Here is a 19,599-nt window from a genome sequence, read left to right as displayed (position 1 = left end):
TGCAATATTGGCTCACTGTAATCTCTGTATCCTGAGCTCAACTAATCTTCCCACCACAGCCTTCCAAGTAGCTGGGACAACAGGTGTGTGTCACCACACCCAGCTAACTTTTTTTTTTGTGGAGACAAAGTTTTGTCATATTGCTCAGGCTGGTCTTAAACTCCTGGGCTCAAGCAATCCACTTGCCTTGGCCTCCCGAAGTGCTGGGATTACAGGCTCAAGCCACTGTGCCCAGCCTCTCCATCCGTGGTATTTTGTTTTTTTGTTTTTTTGTGTGTGAGACGGAGTTTCGCTCTTATTGCCTAGACTGGAGCACAATGGTGCAATCTCAGCTCACTGCAACCTCTGCTTCCTGGGTTCAAGCGATTCTCCTGCCTCAGTCTCCCGAGTAGCTGGGATTACAGGCATGCACCACCATGCCCAACGAATTCTGTATTATTTTAGTAGAGAGAGGTTTCTCCAAGTTGGTCAGGCTGGTCTCCAACTCACGAACCTCAGGTGATCCACCCGCCTGGGCCTCCCAAAGTGCTGAGATTACAGGCGTGAGCCACCGCGCCCGGCCCTCTCCATCCCTTTTTAAAACACTTTCTTGCATTCTGGTATTACAAGATGCTTCATGCTCATTTTTTATTTTGTCCATCGAGGCCCTGGAATCAACTATTTCTCCACAGAGCTCTGGCTCCTCTTTGTATTAGAGAATAATATTTAGAAACCCAAGATTTGGGTACTAGGTGTGCTCATTCATAATGGGTGTCACTGCTTCTTGCCCCTACGGAAGCTAGAGCTAGGAAACGTATGTATGTATACTAACTCATGCATAAACACAGGTCTGTATTTATTTCTGCAATTATCTGTCTGCATATACAGATTGAATCCCTTATCTGAAATGCTTGAGACTGTAAGTGTTTTGGATTTTCGATTTCTTGGATTTCAAAATATTTGTATATACACAATGAGATATCTTGGGGATGAGACCCAAGTCTAAACATGAAATTTGTTTATGTTTTATATATATCTTATACATGTAGCCTGAAGGTAACTTTACGCGATATTTTAAATAATTTTGTGCATGAAACAAAGTTTGTGTATGTTGACTTGTGGTGTCATGTTGGTGCTCAGCAAGTTTTGGATTTTGGAGCATTTTGGATTTTCAGACGAGTGTTGCTCAACCTGCGTGTTAAACACAAGCATGGGTGCATTTTGACACCTCCAGCTTTAATCCAGCAACATGTGGTTCACTCTAGTCTCTCCCTTTTCTTTATTTGTAACTCCTTTCTCTGACATGGCTACGAATGTCTATAAACACATTTTTTACTTATTTTTTCAACCCTAATAAACAAATAGTGGTTTCAGAACTGCTAATTCATACCCTTGCCAGAAACACATTTACCAACTACAGTACAGTGTTTCTGTATTTTTTTGTTGTTGTTGTTTTTAGCTTTATGGTCAAAACACAGTTTTTCTTTTCTTTTTCTTTTTTAAATTTGAGACAGGGTCTTGCTCTGTCACCCAGTCTGGGGTGCAGTGGCACTGCAGCCTCGATCTCCCGGACTCAAGCGATCCTCGCATCTTAGCCTCCTGAGCAGCTAGGACTATGGGCACACCATCATGCCTGGCTAATTTTTTTAACTTTTTGTAGAGGCAGGGTTCTTGCTGTGTTGCCGAGGCTGATCTCAAACTCCTGGACTCAAAAAAGCCTCCTGCCTTGGCCTCCCAAAGTGCTAGGATTACAGGCATGAGCCACCATGCCTGACTCAAAACATAGTTTTTCAAAGTTACTTAGGCCAGCTCCTTCTTCTCCACCCGCTTTGCTGTGCTTACGTGAGTCATTTGTCAGAGTCTGCATTCCATCTTTCCCTCCACATCCTGGTTGATTTGCTGAATTTCCATACCCTAAAAATCACTTTTTGTAGTGTACAGTTCTATGGATTTTGATAAATGATAGAGTCATGTATTCGACACACTGAATCCCTTCATCCTCCTCAATCTCCCCCAACGCTGTTCCTTTAGAGACAACCCTTCTCCCACCTCCCAAACCCTGGCAACATGGATCTTGTTTCTTTCCCTATAATTTTGCCGTTTTCAGAATATCATATGAAGGGAATCATATAGTCTGTAGCCTTACAGTTTTGCATATAATTTATATATTATTCATAGGAATCATATTTGCAATTATTCATCAGAGTCAAGAATAAATAATTTTTTCTTGCACATATTTTTGAATAAAGTCTTTCATGTGAAAATTGTTATGTTTATCTTGAGTATTTTCTTAACTAGAAAACACGCTATAAATCAAGAAGACATTCCCCAGTCTCCCTCTGTTTGTCTCCCAGCCTCCAGCCTGCAGCAGGAGGGAATCACATTGAATATGATTTAAAGAAAATTTAAAAATTCAAAGAATTAGTCATTTGATGAATTAGTTTTAGGAAAATTGCCTAGAGCTCGTTAGATGAAGACCTCCCTAAAACAGGACTTTTAACAGAAGTTACCATAAATTCTGGAGTTGGGGATTTTTTAAAAAGTGCTAGGCAGAAATCTCTTGAAATCCACATTTCTTCTTCTTTTTTTTCTTTCTTTTCTTTCTTTTTTTTTTTTTTTTTTTTTTTTGAGACAGGGTCTCACTCTGTTACCCAGGCTGGAATGCAGTGGTGCAATCACAGCTCACTGAAGCCTTGACCCCCTGGGCTTGTTATCCTCCCACCTCAGCTGAGACTACAGGTGTGCACCACCACACCTGGCTAATCTTTTTAACTTTTTGTAGAGACGGGACCTCATTCTGTTGCCCAGGCTGGTCTCAAACTCCTGGGCTCAAGCAATTTTCCCACTTTGGCCTCCCAAAGTGTTAGGATTACAGGCATGAGCTACCATGATCAGCCTCCACTTCTTTTCTTCATTCCCATTTCCATGTTTTGTGCTCTTAGATTTGTCTACTTGCTTCTTCCTTTGTGGGGACATTACAACACCCTTTTTGCTGATTTCCAGCCTCTATTTTCTACTCACTCAGCTGATTGAAGTGTTCTTATTTGGGAAAAAATTGTGTCCCACTACACCTTAAAGTGATCTGTTGGCTTTGTGCTGTTAAAGGATGAAATCTGGCCTCCTTGGGGTGGCGTTCAAAGCCACGCATTAGCCCCCAGACCCAGCTCCCTCTGCTGTGCTCTCCAGCCCCACAGGTCTTCTGACCTTCGCTGGCCGTGCCACGCCCAGTCTTGCACAAGCTGTTCGCTTGCCTGGCATTTCCTTTTCTGCTCCTCGTAAATGCCTGCTAACTCCTCAAAATCCAAATGTCACCTTCTATGTGAGTCACCCTCTCCTCCCCTCATTAAGTTAGATGTTTCCTCCTGTGGTGCTTCCATTCATACTACTTGATGTGTTGGCCTGTAACTTATGTGCCTCCCTCACCCAACCGTGACCTACAGGGTCATCCTTGTTGCCCCATCTCCTCGAGACCTCATGCCAAGCAGGTGTCCAGTAAATATGGTGAATGAATGAAGGAAAAAATGAGTGCAAAAAATGAGAAGTATTTTACGAAAAAGGTCTGGGGGCTCTTAAAACTGAAGAGGAGATAATGGATACACTGATAAATATCTTCAAGATATTATTTTAAAACCCTAATATAAAAATAAAAATTTAAAAACCCCAAGATAAAAAATCCTAATATATATTTTTTATTCCAATTGAGGTAAAATTTACAAAAAGTGAAATGCACAGATCTTAAGAATTCAGTTAGTGGAGTTTTCTTGTTTTGTTTTTTTTTTTGAGACAGGGTCTCACTCTGTTGCCCGGGTTGGAGTGCAGTGGTACCATCACGGCTCACTGCAGCCTCGACCTCCTGGGCTCAAGCTATCCTCCCGCCTCAGCCTTCCAAGTAGCTAGAACTACAGGTGTGCATTACCATACCCGACTAATGTTTGTACTTTTTGTAGAGATGAGGTCTTGCCATGTTGCCCAGGCTGGTCTCAAACTCTTGGGCTGAAGCAATCCTTTCACCTCAGCCTCCCAAAGTGCTGGAATTACAAGCGTTAGCCACCACGCCCAGCTGTTAGCTGAGTTTTGACAAATGTATTTACTTGTGTAACCAAGAGACCAGTTGATATAGAAAACATTCCTATCACCCAGAAAGTGCCCCCTTCCTAAAAACCCTCACCCTCATAGGAGATCTGATCTCTGCTGCCATAGATTAGTTTTGCCTATTCTTGAATTTCATGCAAATAAATTGTACAGTAGATACTCTCTTGCATCTGTTAAAAACAGACTTTGTTGTTGTTGTGTTTTTGTTTGTTTTGTTTTGGAGACAGAGTCTTTCTCTGTTGCCCACGATGGAGTGCAGTAGCACAATCTCTGCTCACTGCAACCTCCACTTCCCAGGTTCAAGCAATCCTCCCATCTCAGCCTCCTCAGTAGCTGAAACTACAGGCATGTGCCACCACACCCGGCTAATTTTTGTATTTTTAGTAGAGACGGGGTTTTGCCATGTTGGCAGGGCTGGTCTTGAACTCCTGACCTCAGGTGATCCACCCACCTCAGCCTCCCAAAATTCTAAGATTACAGGCATCATGAGCCACTGCACCCAGCCTAAAAACAGTTTTGTTCATCATAATGTAAAATGTTCTTAGAGAAACAGCTTGGTCCTGTTAAGGCTCTCCCAAAGTCCCAGGAGAATCCCAGAAGCTGAAGAGACTTAGCACAGGGTGAAGTTGATAAAGCAGAGGCGAGTGATTCACAGGGAGGAAGAATCAGTGGGGTGCGTGTGTGAGAGCAAGTTGCACCAGAAGCCTGGGCGGGACCAGGCCTGAGCTTGGTGCTGACACTTGCATGTGTGCCCTCTGAGGCCTGGTTTTGTGGGGATTGCTGAGGATCTAGACCGTAGCAGGGCAAGCCAGTCCTGCCCTTGCAAAAACTGGGAGCACATTCTCCCTGCCCAGGACAGCTGCTGGGCTGGGAACCCACAGGAGAGAAAGGTGGCAACTCACACCTGCAGCCCAGAGCAGATGTGAGTGGCCAGGAAAAGTGGCCATGTCTAAGGGTGGCCCCAATAGCAAGCTCTTTCTTACCTCACAACACGAAAACAGGATCACTTTCCTCTAGTTCATGTTCTAGGCTCACACAGAGGCTGTTTTCCTGCCATGCAACACATGTCTGTAAAGACCAGCACCTGCCTTCCCTCATCTCTCTGGACTCCATTCTTCCATCAACCCAGAGGTTTCGGGGAGTAGGGAAGGAGTGGGGAAGAAAATGGGACAGATGTGAGGTCTCTGGATTTCATGCTAGGGATTTGAGAACTTGTATTACACAGCAAAAGAGTGTCTTCATGATATAGGAAACCTCTCTTCACAGCAAAATACAAGCACACACCCACAGTCTGGCTGTCACATAGAGCAGATGCACTTATTTAATCGTTCAGCCCCAGTGATAGCCTCCTGTTTCAGGTCTGGGAGAACTAAGCAGAAGGGAGGAATGTCAGGGGCTGGAGCAGAGCTGGGAGGAGCAGCCCTGGGTGCAAGTGAGGAAAACTGAGACCCCTGATCCTCCCCACCCTGAGGACGGTGAAGTGCCTGCCTTTAGGGACACTGTGTCTCCTCATCAGCTCCATGCCTGTGGGAGAACACTGGTCTCTAAAATCCATTTCAGTCTCACTTGACCCATCTTGGACTCCATGATATCCTTGAGGGCATGGACCAAGGTTTGGGATGTGAAGATCTTTGGTGAAGAAACCTCTTAGGCACACGGAGTTTCTCTAGAAAACAAAAAGATGGATGGTTTAGAGTTACGCCCCTCATCCAGTGCTCTCCCATCCCACGTGTCCCCACTCCCCACCTGGCCTCCCCGGCCTCAGTACTTCCTTTGGCCCCTTCTCTCCTCATCAATTTCCTCTGAATGTGTACCAGCTTTTCTAGCCCTCTCTCTTGCTGATTCTCACCTGCTGTCTCTGTCTTGCTTTGTCCCTCTCCTGATTTCTCATTCCCTATTAGCCACACAATGACCCTACCCTCTCTACCCTGCTTCCCTCCTCAGTTCCCTGCACTCCCTCCCTCAGAAAAAGGATTTCCTACACATCAGGCACTCACGAAATAAAAGAGCCCTGTGAAGAGAATCACAGCCATTGCAACCAAGGCCAGAGTGACTAGGATGACTTCCCACAGCCTCAGGCGTCCATTAGACCTTCCCTCATTCCCTGGAGGGGCTGCACTTGTGCTGGTGACACTGGAGGTTGCGGTTGTTGTGTTAGTTCCACTGGAAGATATAGTGGACCCAGGGCAGGGGGGTTGTAGTGATTCCACTGGGAGGTGTGGTTGGTCCAGGGGGCGTGGTCACAGTGATTCTGCTGGATAGTGTGGTTGATCCTGGAGGGATGGTCATGGTGATTCCACTGGAAAGTGGGGTTGATCTAGGCGGGATGATCATGGTGATTTCACTGGAAGTTACAGCTGATTAAGAAAGGGTGGCTGGTTGGCTCCATTGGAAATTTGGTTTTGTTCACCGCTACGGCTACTATGAGTAATACTAGTGACAATAATAATGGCTGTCATTTAAGAATGCTCATTATATTCCAGGCACTGTTCTAAGTGCCACATATAAATTAGTACTAAAATCCTTACAATACCTCCTTGAGATAGAAACTAATATTACCCCCATTTTACAGATAGGTAAATTGAGGTTTAGAGAAGTTAAGCAGCTAGTTCCAGGTCAAATAGTTAGTAGGTAGTGGAACAAGGATTTAAATCAAGGCAGTCTGACCCCAGAGCCAGCCCCTAAAGCCCTTAACCCATGCACTATTCTACATCCCAGGTATGGGGGAGTTACAAGACCAGAGTTTACAGGGGATGGTGTTATTCTTTCAACTATTCATGATACTCTCTGACTAAAGAACGTAAGAGAAAAGCTGAAGGCCCATCAAGCTCCTCTCCAAACAGTATTGTGCCCTTCCTCTAGGGGGCAGATAATCAGGGGGAATCGGTTTGGGAGGGGACCATGATGTGCATTTTTACTACATCCGGTAATTCTTCTGAACACAAAAGTTTGGGGCTGGGCGCCGTGGCTCACACCTGTAATCCCAGCACTTTGGGAGGCCAAGGCAGGAGGATCGCTTGAGGCCAGGAGTCTCGACCAGCCTGGACAACATTGTGAAACCCCGTCTCTACTACAAATACAAAAAAATTAGCCAAGCATGGTGGTGCACGCCTGTACTCCCAGCTACTCGGGAGGTTGAGGCACGAGAATCGCTTGAGCCTGGAAGGTGGAGGTTGCAATGAGGTGAGAGCATGCCACTGCACTCCAGCCTGGGCGACAGAGCAAGACTCTGTCTCAAAAAAAAAAAAAAAAAAAGTTTGGGAGCCACTGGTTTAAGGGACCCCAGATGGTCTTGACACGTGGACTAGTAAAGAATCAGTCACGTGTAGCTTGAAGAAATAAGATCTTCTGGGATTCAGGGGAAGGGGCTCAGCTTCCTTGTTGGATCAGTTAGAGTTGAGGTGAGACTGAGCTTCTTTCTCTGTCATGCCTATTTTCTACCCTGTTCTGATTTTCCATCCCATTAACAAGTGCTTGGCCTCCCAGATCTCTATAGACCCTCTCCTCATCGATGGCCCTTTTCTCTCCCTGGACGTAGGTGCTGCCCTTCACCCTCCACCTGTGTTCTTGCCTTGGTGTTGTCTGGACTAACATAAGGATTGCCAATTTAGATTTGAGGGAAGAATCCCAAAACTGTGTATCGATGCCTTAGGTTAGGGTCAGAGCCAAGAGAGAAACTAAGTGAGAAGTTGAGATGAAAAGCTGGCCTGAGGCGAGGAAATAGACTAGTTTTGAGTTGTTCAGGGGCATAAAACACAGGAGTTAAATCCATGCTGGGGCAGATTCTAGAGAGAATTAAATCTGTGTGAGTGTGGAACAGCAATGTCTCATGAAGTGTTTAATTAGAGGCTAGATGACTGCTGTCAGAGACGCTGGAAATAGATTCCTGCCTACTATGAGTGATCAGACACTAATCAAGTTCCCTTCCAACTCTAATGCGCCTATATCTGGGAATGATATATTATAGAGGAAATAGGTCCACCTTCTGGGAAGAAGAGTTGCCACTGAGAACAGAACGGAGGACAGATGCTGGGTTGCATTGGAGAGAAAGAAGCAAAATAATCATCCCTCCTCCCTTGATGAGAATGGGAGCAATGAGGACAGAGTGTGTGTCCCAGAAGTTGTCAACACTTTCCCCAAACTCTACTCAAACTCCAGGATTATTCTCTTTTAAACAAAATCACTCACCATTTCCTAAAAGTAGAAGGAAATGAAACAGCCAGCATGCAAGGGAAAATGGTTTTCTCTTCCTTTAGAGATAGTCTGCCTGTGTGGGCCTGGAAGGGAGGGCTCCTCCCTTAGTCCCGATGGATTAAGCCTTAGAAGGTAAAGGCAGAGAATGAGAATCTTGAGGGTGGCGTCTCAAGGTGGAGATCTGAGGGCTGGACTACTAGGAATTCAGATCTCCAAAGAATAGGTCCTCAATCTGAAGAGAAGCACCGTTAGTGGGACCTGGGCTGCAGGGGAGGCCGAATGTCTGGTCCTTGATGTTCCCTCACAGAATACCCCCTCTTCTTTTTCTCTTTCAAAGAAGGCCTTTAGGGCGGGTACAGTGGCTCATGCCTGTAATCCTAGAACTTTGGGAGGCCAAGATAGGCAGATTACGAGGTCAGGAGTTCGAGACCAGCCTGGCCAACATAGTGAAACTCCGTCACTACTAAAAATAGAAAAATTAGCTGGGTGTGGTGGCACATGCCTGTAGTCCCAGTTGCTTGGGAGGCTGAGGCGGGAGAATTGCTTGAGCCCAGGAGGCAGAGGTTGCAGTGAGCTGAGACCACGCCATTGCACTCCAGCCTGGGCAACAGAGTGAGACTCCATCTCAAAAAAAAAAAAAAAAAAAAAAGAAGGGCTTTAAAGCATCATCTGGGCTGGGCAAGGCCTGGACTTGTAGCCTGTTGTCCTTCCAGCTGTGAGCAGTGGCAGAATCCCCAAGCTTAGAGAGGAGGGTACAGCAGCCAGAAGGTAGGTGAGGATGGAGGATGACTTAGTCCCATTAGGAAGGGCCTGGGGAGGAGTGGGAAGTGGAATAGTTCAAGGGGATCAAGGCTGTCAAAGTGGAGGGGATCCACCCTCTGAGGAAGGGATGGGGCAGAAAACCTGCTCTAGCTGGAGGCCTCCTTTCCTGGACAAGAAGTCCTGAGAACCCAGGATAGCTGGGCAGGAGCAGGGGTGTGAGAAGGAAGCCCCTGCAAGCAGAGCTTAGCAGGTAGGACACAGGAAGTGAGATCCCTGTGAATTGTGAATAGGCACTGGAGACTGGACCTCTGGGTATTGCTGAGTAAGTAGTAAGCCTGCAAAGCATACCTTGAATGAGGTGGGGAAGAGAGACCCGGGGGAGGGAAATAGACTCTGGGGTCTCTGCAGCATGGGAGCTGGGGGTGGGAGAGTCGGGGTGAGGGGGCAGTGTGAGCTGTTGAGGAGATAAAAACAATGGTGTACTGGGTCAGTCCATGCCTGTGTGCTAGAGCTCATTGCTGAATTTTCAGGATTTTTGGTAACACAGCCATCATTAAAGATTAACGTGTATTAACTTACGGTGAACTAAATTATATTTAAAACAAAGGTAAAAATGTTCCAAACTCATTACTTTCTAATTGCTTTACTACATTTTACTGTTATCTCTGCACATGAAGTTACGTATGCCTATCACATCTGCCTGGTGGAATGGTATGGAATGGTGTGCCACCCATCACTTCCCATTCTATACACAGTGATTCATGCTGGTCACATGCAGTCAGCCCTGGTGGGTGCATTTGCACCATGAGAAGTGGGTTGTTAAACATTTACCAGCACACACGCTGCAGGGGACCTAAGGAGAGTGATGGCACTGGAGAGGAATGCTCCTGCTTCTAATCCTCCTTGATAGAGGTGCTCCCCTTTTGTTTTTGAAGAATTTATAGAAGCATTTCCACGGGGGAGTTGCAGCTAGGTCTTCTCATCAGTGCTGTGTGCCAGACAAGCTGGATGATCAAGGAAGTACCTACCCTTTGGACACTGTCAGTTTGCCTGGGGACTGAGAGCTTACAGTCCAAGCTTGCTTCAACTCTGGCTGAGGCCAATAGAGAGAGCCCAACGACAATTGAAGGAGCGGTAGAAAACAAAGATGGGAACGGGGCAATTGGCTTCCAGTTCCTTCATTCACAGGTCATGAAAAAAACCTGGGGCTAGACTCCATGAGAGTTTTTTTGTTTTCTGGTTTTTTTTTGAGACTGAGTCTCACTCTGTCACCCAGGCTGGAGTGCAGTGGCGCGACCTCAGCTCACTGCAAGCTCTGCTTCCCAGGTTCATGCCATTCTCCTGCCTCAGCCTCCCAAGTAGCTGGGACTATAGGCGCCCGCCACCACGCCCAGCTAATTATTTTGTATTTTTAGTAGAGACGGGGTTTCACTGTGTTAGCTAGAATGGTCTCGATCTCCTGACCTTGTGATCCACCCACCTTGGCCTCCTAAAGTGCTGGGATTACAGGCGTGAGCCACCACGCCTGGCCTGTTTTCTGTTTTTTTGAGACAGGGTCTTGCTCTGTTGCCCAGGCTGGAGGGCAGTGGCACAATCTTGACTCACTGCAACCTCCCAGGCTCAAGTGATCCTCTTACCTCAGCCTCCCAAGTAGCTGGGACTATAGGCATGTGACACTACCCTTAGCTAATTTTTGTATTTTTTTGTAGAGCTGGGTTTTCACTATGTTGTTCATGCTGGTCTCGAACTCCTAGGCTCAAGTAATCCTCCTGCCTCAGCCTCCCAAAGTGCTGGGATTACAGGTGTGAGCCACCACACCTGGCCACCAGGGGACTTCTTAAGCATCAAATCATTTCCTTCCAGCTTTTGGCTAAATTTGAAATTGGAAAAGTTGCAAAGGGAAAACGTCAAATTATCTAGAGGGGAAAATATATTGGGGTATGTTCTAACAATATGATCCTAATTACTTACATCTACAAAAATGTTTAAATGACCCTGATACAACATCTTTGGGAAAGGACAGCAGCACTCGGAGGGGCTAAAAAGGGATTTGCCCTACCTCCTCCAATCTTCATCTGCCCCCTTCAAAGCCACCTGAATATACATAAAACCTAATTTGAAATAATATGGTTGCTATACAAATACAGCTTTTACAAAAGACCCCTAAAAAGTATTTCCTTCCCTCCTTTGTAAGATATCCACAAATGAACAATCTAACGATACCTAATAGTTAGCTTTTATTGAGTATTCCATGTGCCAGACATTATTCAAAGTGTTTTACAGATATTAGTTTATTTAGTATTTACATTACTCTATGCTTAGGTGCCACAATCCCCATTTTACAAATTTAAGATGCCTCAGTTCATCTTGCCCAGACTTGTAAAGCTAACAAGGGGCAGAATCAGGATTCATACCCAGGCAGACTCCTGTGCCACGTTTTTTTTTGAGACAGAGTCTTGCTCCGTCATCCAGGCTGGAGTGCAGTGGCATTATCTCAGCTCACTGCAACCTCTGCCGCCGAGGTTCAAGCTATTCTCCTGTCTCAGCCTTGCAAGTAGGTGGGATTACAGGTGCAAGCCGCCACACCCGGCTAATTTTTGTATTTTTAGTAGATATGGGGTTTCACTTTGTTGGTCAGGCTGGTCTCGAACTCCTGAACCCAGGTGATCCACCTGCCTTGCCCTCTCACAGTGCTGGTGTCCGGAATTGGTGGGTTCTTGGTCTCACTAACTTCAAAAATGAAGCCGCAGACCCTCGCGGTGAGTGTTACAGTTCTAAAGGCAGCGTGTCCAGAGTTTGTTCCTTCTGATGTTCAGATGTGTTCGGAGTTTCTTCCTTCTGGTAGGTTTGTGGTCTTGTTGGCTCAGGAGTGAAGCTGCAGAACTTCGCGTGAGTGTCATAGCTTGTAAAAGCCGTGTGGACCCAAACAGTGAGCAGTAGCAAGATCTATTGCAAAGAGCAAAAGAACAAAGCGTGGAAGGGGACCCGAGTGGGTTGCCGCTGCTAGCTCCGGCAGCCTGCTTTTATTCTCCTATCTGGCCCCACCCACGTCCTGCTGATTGGTAGAGCCAAGTGGTCTGTTCTGACAGGGCGCTGATTGGTGCGTTTACCATCCCTGAGCTAGACATAAAAGTTCTCCACGTCCCCATCAGATCAGTTAGATACAGAGTATGGACACAAAGGTTCTCCAAGGCCCAACAAGAGCAGCTAGATACAGAGTGTCAATTGGTGCATTCACAGACCCTGAGCTAGACATAAAGGTTCTCCACATCTCCACCAGACTCAGGAGCCCAGCTGGCTTCACCCAGTGGATTCTGCACCGGGGCTGCAGGTGGAGCTGCCTGCCAGTCCCGCGCCGTGCGCTCGCACTCCTCAGCCCTTGGGTGGTCGATGGGACTGGGCGCCGTGGAGCAGGGGATGGCCCTCATTGGGGAGGCTCGGGCTGCACAGGAGCCCATGGAGGGAGTGGGAGGCTCAGGCATGGCGGGCTGCAGGTCCCGAGCCCTGCCCTGCGGGAAGGCAGCTAAGGCCCGGTGAGAAATTGAGCGCAGCGCCGGTGGGCTGGCACTGCTCGGAGACCCAGTACACCCTCTGCAGCCGCTGGTCCGGGTGCTAAGTCCCTCATTGCCCGGGGCCGACAGGGCCGGCCGGCTGCTCTGAGGGGGGGGGGGGGTCCGCCAAGCCCACGCCCACCCAGAACTCCAGCCGGTCGGCAAGCGCCGCACGCAGCCCCGGTTCCCGCTTGCACCTCTCTCTCCACACCTCCCTGCAAGCTGAGGGAGTGGGCTCTGGCCTTGGCCAGCCCAGAAAGGGGCTCCCACAGCGCAGCGGTGGGCTGAAGGGCTCCTCAAGTGCCGCCAAAGTGGGAGCCCCGGCAGAGGAGGCACCGAGAGCAAGCGAGGGTTGTGAGGACTGCCAGCATGCTGTCACCTCTCACTGGGATGACAGGCGTAAGTCACTGCGCCCGGCCAGCCATGTTCTTAATCACTATAAAAAGAAGGCATCAATTACAAACACTGGTCCCAGCTGCCCCCTTGAAAATATTGCATATACCTAAACCCCTCCCCCAGAGAAATTCTGGAGCTTCCACAGAAGCAGCAAAGGTTCAGCCAGGTTAAGTTTAAAATAAAACAGATGCAATATTTATCAGAAGGGACATTCCATTAGAATGAGTAAGTTAGAAGCAGGTTCTCCAGGCAAAGCTGACTGAAAGAGATCGTATTTTGATACATGTTTGGAGGGTCAGTTCTGACAACCGTGAAGGGACAGGATGCAGTGGCTAAGAGTTTAGAACTTCTGTCTTGTTTACAGAATGAGAGATTAATTTACCTCAGTATTAGAAATGTTAGGATGCGAACAGTTACATACAAAGAGAAAAATCACAGAGACAGAGTAATTTTGGAATTGTATTAGTCTAACCTAGGGGGAAAAAAAAAAAAAAAAAAGGAGGAGTCCTATTTAGGAATTGCCTGAACTCCAGATTCTCTCTGCCCTGTCCTTTAATTTTAGCATGTCCTAATTCAGATCGCTTTCAGACGTCTAGACAGGTCGTCTGCTTTCTCTTTCTAGTTTTCGTCTCCGATCTCCAGTTCCACTGCAGCTCTCCAGACTGCCAAGCTTACTGGCACTTCGCACATTTAACGTCTTTCCACTCTCTCCCCTGGATGGCGGGGACCTCGATCTTGGGAACTACCTTTTCCAGGCTCCCTTGCCAGGAGGCTCCAGGCACATTTTACCTTCCTCCAATGAAACGAACTCTCATGAGACTCGGTTCTGTGGCAGTAATGGCTGCATGCGTGCATGGCTTCCGGGGGGAGGATTTTGCGGTGGTCTCTGTATTTCCCTGCCTCTGGCACACTGTGGGGCTGTGGAGGAGTGCAGGAGCCTCAGCAGTTGCCTGCACGTCCCTGCCTCCGGTGACAGCAGATCTCTGCTCTCGGTGGCAGTGAACCTGAAAGCTATTGGATGTCATCCTGACTTTCACTCCTCCAGCTTTTCGAGTGGTTTTATAAGCACCTACTTCTTGTACTAAATCCTTTTATGCTTGAAATATCCAAAGTGGTTTCTGTTTTCATAAGTGAACTCTGACTGTTACAGTATTTGGTATAACAAGAGGTTTCAGAAAATTGACCTTCAAAGGTGGCAATCTGGGATTGGTTCCCTGACCCATTAGGCTTGAGGGCAGGGGCGACCTCATACTAGCATAAAATGAAGTCTCTGTATTCCACAGCAAAAGATAGAAAAAGTGACTTAAGTTACCACCTATGGTGGTGCCTGGAATAAAGTGATTGTTGAAGGGAAGGGCCGGGAGCCCAGGTGGTCGCTGTGACAGATCGTGAAGCTGGGAGTGTTGACTGCCGGGACTGTGGCTGGCTGCACTGGGAGATTACAGAAAAAAAATGACCCCTGTGCTGCATCCTGAGTCAAGGCATTGCCAGCGAACACAGAGCTTTCTCTGAATATTCTAAAAGACATGCTTATCTCTCAAAGCCATGGGGACTATGTATGAAAAAACCAGACCCACAGTTTGATTCTGCAGATTGGAGAATTATATTCAACTTGCATTTGTATCTTTGCCAGTCTCGTGTGTGACATTTGGAATATTTGTTAAACGGAAGCCCAGAATTGGGGTGGAGACACCTGGGTAGAGTTTGATGAGTCTGAAAAACTTTGAACCTCCAAATCCCGCGGAGCTTTCCTTGCTAGCAGAAGTAGCCCCTCCTCCCCTCTGTGAGGAAGTCACTTTCTCTGGCCTGAAGACCCTGTAGTGACGCCCTCACAGCACTCCCTTGGCAAGTGGACACAGATTTTCCTCAGGCCCTGTATTAGTTTTTTATTGCTGCATGACAAATTACCACAAATTCAGGCTGAAGACAGCACAAATGTATTCTTTTGCAGTTCTGGAGATCGGAAGTTTAAAATAGGTTTTACTGGGCTAAAGTCAAGGTGTCAGCTGGGCTGTGGTCCTTCTGGAGGCTGTAGAGGAGAATCTGTTTACTCACGTTTTCCACCGCTAGAGACCAGCACTCCTTGGTTTGTGGAAGGGGCTTCCTCCATCTTCAAAGCTTGCATCGCGGCATCTTCAAATCTCTCTGACTCTGACTCCTGTCTCCCTCTTTTTTTTTTTTTTTGAGATAGAGTCTTGCCCTGTCACCCAGGCTAGAGTGCAGTGGCGCGATCTCAGCTCACTGCAACCTCCACCTCCTGGGTTCAAGCCATTTTCCTGCCTCAGCCCCCTGAGTGGCTGGGATTACAGGCGCCCACCACTACACCCGGCTAAATTTTGTATTTTTAGTACAGACGGGGTTTCATTATCTTGACCAGGCTGGTCTCGAACTCCTGACCTCGTGATCTACTCACCTCGGCCTCCCTAAGTGCTGGGATTACAGGCGTGAGCCACCACGCCTGGGCTCTCATCTCCCTCTTATAAGGACCTTTGTGATCACATTGGGCCCACACAGATAATCCAGGATAATCTCCCCATTACAAGATCCTTAATGAGATCATGCATGCAAAGTCCCTTTTGCCATCTAAAGTAACATGTTTCCAGGTTCTGGGAATTAAAACATGGATGTTTTTGAGGGGCTGTTATTCTGCTTACCACAGGCCCTATTACAATGCCCCTCGTGGCCTCCAGCTCCATGCATCGAGTCAGATCTAGGGGCTGAGAGCAACCGCAGATGACAGTGAGCAAGGAAAGAGGGGCCTCAACTCTAAACACAAGGAACTGGACTCTGCCACAACCATGTGAGCTTGAAAGAGATGCCAGCCTCCAGATGAAGATGCAGCTCAACTAACACCTTCATTTTAACCTGTGATACTGAGCAAAGGAGCCAGTCATGCTGGCTCCAGACCCGCCTGATAGAACTGTGGTCTGATAAATGGGTGTTGGTTTAAGCTGCTACATTTGTAGTAAGTTATCACTGATAGAAAACAAATACATGGGTGAACTTATCACATGTTCTAGATTCAAAACATTAGCTCAAGTAGGTGTGAGTTGCCCTAATAGTTCTCTCGGTTGCTTGAAATGTGGACTTAGTGGTGGCCTACACTAAATAAAGTTGAGATCCCAGTATTTCATTAGTATAATCGGAAGAAAAAAATCAAAAGACTTAGGAAGAGAGTTATGTTGGAATGGATTTAATATGTGCAACTTGCTCACCCACTCCTTCATTGCGTCCTCCCAGAAGGTTCCATTGAAACTGTCTTCATCAAGGCATTAGAAGGGAGAGGACCAGCATCGTTGAAAAGCTCTGTAGCAGCTCTTTGCTAAATGCAGTGGTGGATGATCTGACCATTGAAATGAGCTTCCTGATATCAGTGGGCATGGTGGAATCTTCAGGAAACCGTAGGTGGGTGGCAGGGCTTTCCCTCCAGAGACAAGACAGGCATGATTATCGATGTGGGCATCACGACCAGAGCTATAATCAGGGATCTTTGGCCACGGCTAATTAATCATTAATCAATTAACCACTAAAATCTTACTTGATCTATATAAGTGAAAACATCTAGGTGGTTGAACAGAGAGCTGACTTGAGTTGCCACAGACTCTCACCTAATTCCCAGGCCCGAACCTGTTCACAGACCTAGAAATGAAGGGAAGGCAGCAAGATCCACCACCACCACAAGGATGTGCCGCGAATCTTCCTCCTAGCTTTCAAAAGGAATCTCAGCCGTTTATCATCGTGACAGTGCAATGGGGAAATGAAAACACCCAAACCTTTAGGGTAATACACAAGACATCATTGCGATTTACAAGTCAGGGTGGAGCTTATGGGGGTTAGAACATAAATGACGTGGCCGGGCACAGTGGTTCATGCCTGTAATCCTAGCACTTTGTGGGGCTGAGGCAGGTGGATTACTTGAGGTCAGGAGTTTGAGACCAGCCTGACCAACAAGGTGAAAACCTGGCTTTACTAAAGATACGAAAATTAGCCAGGCGTGGTGGCAGGCGCCTGTAGTCCCACCTACTCGAGAGGTTGAGACAAGAGAATCGCTTGAACCCGGGAGGCGGGAGGCGGAGGTTGCAGTGAGCCAAGATCGCGCCACTATTCCAGCCTGGGCGACGGAGCAAGACTCCGTCTCAAAAAAAAAAAAAAAAAAAGAGAACGTAAATAACATCTTACTCCAAGTTCATCTCTAGGCTCCGTCTGCGCATATTTCCCCACTTTCAAGTGGGAACCAAAGCAAGGCCATAAGGCTGCTTGAGACATTGCTGAATAGATCCAGTGTTGCCTAAAATGTCTGTGATACATCAGAAAGCTGTGTGGAGACACTGGGTAGCTAGTAGAAGAGCCACGGCACAGGTCCTCAGAGCTTTGGAGCAAAAGCAAGCCCTCTTCCACATCCTAGCATCTGACTTGATCTTGGGTCGTCAGCATGCGAGAGTTCATGAAACATGAGCTGCCCTTTATGAACTGGGTGTTGTCTGCAGCACCACACTAGACTGGGCATACTTAGCAGTCTCACCTCCTTGAATGGAAGTGGTGCCTGTGAATTTGGCCGAGTTAGTTCCTCAAGGCACAAGTAAGAGGCATGAGTAGGCAGCTGTAACTCCAATGGCATCTCCAGCTACATTCCTAACCTCTCCCTCCGTAATCACAGTCACATGAAGGGTTTCCTACGTCTAGTTGACTGAGAAAGGAAAGATTTGGTTTCCTCTGGTATGTGGGTGGTTCTGCATGCTATTCTAACACTGCAGAGAGTAGGCTGCTGCAGCATTACTGCCACACTCAGGGCAGCCCTACAGGACAGTGGGGAAGGAAAATCCTCTCCGTGATCCGAATTGTAAAGAATGCATCTGCTTTGTTTACTTTGCATGGACAAAGAGATGACCAGAGTTACAGTTAACCCTGATCAATAGGCAGTGGCTAACTGTTTGGCTAGATAACTCGGGGGGAGGGGGGAAAGATATGGTGAATTGATGACAAGGAAGCCCAGGAAAGAGGAAGGTGAACGAGTCTCTTGGGAAGGGCACAGATGGTGAGAGTATGTGTGTCCCATGTGACTGTTCACAATGGGCATTCACTACAGAGGAAATCTTCTGTGATCAGGTTGACCAAGTGATCCATTCTGCGGACCTCAGTCAATCTCTCTTTCTAGCTGCTCTAGTGCTTGCTCAGTAGGGACGTGAACAAAGCAGACATGGTGGCAGGGATGAAGAGTATGCAAGGCTCAGTGAGCTGGCCTTCCCCTCATCAAGGCCAAGCTGGACAGATACTCCGTGGCTGAGTGCCTCAACTGCTAACAGCAGAGATCAGTGTTGACCCCGTTATGTGGCACCATTCTCCAGAGAGAATGGCAGATTAATTACATCGGACCTCTTTCAACCTAAAGAGAGAGGTAATTTGTCCTCATTGAAAATAGCTGCTTGCCTCCCTTGCACACAATGCTTCCTGCAGCACCACTGTCTTTGGGCTTACCGAATGCCTCACTTATCATCATGTGTCTCCAACCACGTTCTCTGACCAAGGAAATCATAATACGCTGAGAAAATAGCCTCAGAATATCTTTTTCATTTTTCAAATTGAGACATAACTTACATACCATAAAGTGCGCAGATCTCATGTGCACATTTTAATGAAGGGTTTACATATCTATATACCCTTGTAATCACCACCCAGATCATATATAGAACATTCTCAGCTTCCCCTGTCTGCCCCTGCAAGAAGGCTTTCTCATGCCTTCTCCCGGTCAGCCTTTTCCCCCAAAGGCATCCTCAACTCTGACCTTTATTACAACAGGTTAATGTCACATGTCCTTGAACTGCATGTGAATGGAATTATACAGTAGGTACACTTTTGTTTTGACTTCTTTTACTCAACACTGACTATGAGATTCATTAATGTTACTGCGCGATTTCATAGGGTTTTTTTTTCACTACTGGGTAGTATTCCACTGTATGAATTTGTCACAATTTACTTACCCATTCTAATGTTGGTGGACTTTGGGGGTAAATTTCCACCCTGCAGTGGTATGAATGAAGCTGGCGTGGTACATGTCTTTTGGTGGACACGGGCATTCATTTCTGCTGGATATTTACTCTCAGGAGTGGAAGTACCGAGTCATAGGGTATGTGTGTTTAATTTTAGCATTGCCAAACATTTTCCCAAGATAATTGTATCAATTTACACTCCTACTAACAATGTGTGAGAGTTCCAGTTGTTCAATATCCTTTCCAATACTTGGTATTGGCAGTCTTTCAAATGCTAGTCATTACAGTGTGTGTATGTAGTGATATCTCATTGCAGTTTTACATTCCTGTTCTCTGATAAGCAGTGATATTTGGTACCTTTTCAAATGTTCACCTGCTGTTTTGATATCCTCTTTTGTTAACTATTTATCAAATATTTTGCCCACTTTAAAACTGCATCATCTTTTTCTTATTGTAGTTCTTTCTGCATTCTGGATATGAGTCGTTTGTTAGCTATATGTGTTGCAATATCTTCTCCCATCTTTGACTTTCCTTTTATAGTTAAGAATATACCTTTTAAAGGTATATGCTGATACTAGGCTTTAATGAAGTCCAAATCATCACACTTTCTTTTAATAGCTAGTGCTTTTTGTGTCTTG

Source organism: Hylobates moloch, unplaced genomic scaffold, assembly GCF_009828535.3.
Source record: "Hylobates moloch isolate HMO894 unplaced genomic scaffold, HMol_V3 SCAFFOLD_20, whole genome shotgun sequence".
In the NCBI taxonomy this organism is placed as follows: domain Eukaryota; kingdom Metazoa; phylum Chordata; class Mammalia; order Primates; family Hylobatidae; genus Hylobates; species Hylobates moloch.
Note: the sequence above shows the minus strand (reverse complement) of the source record.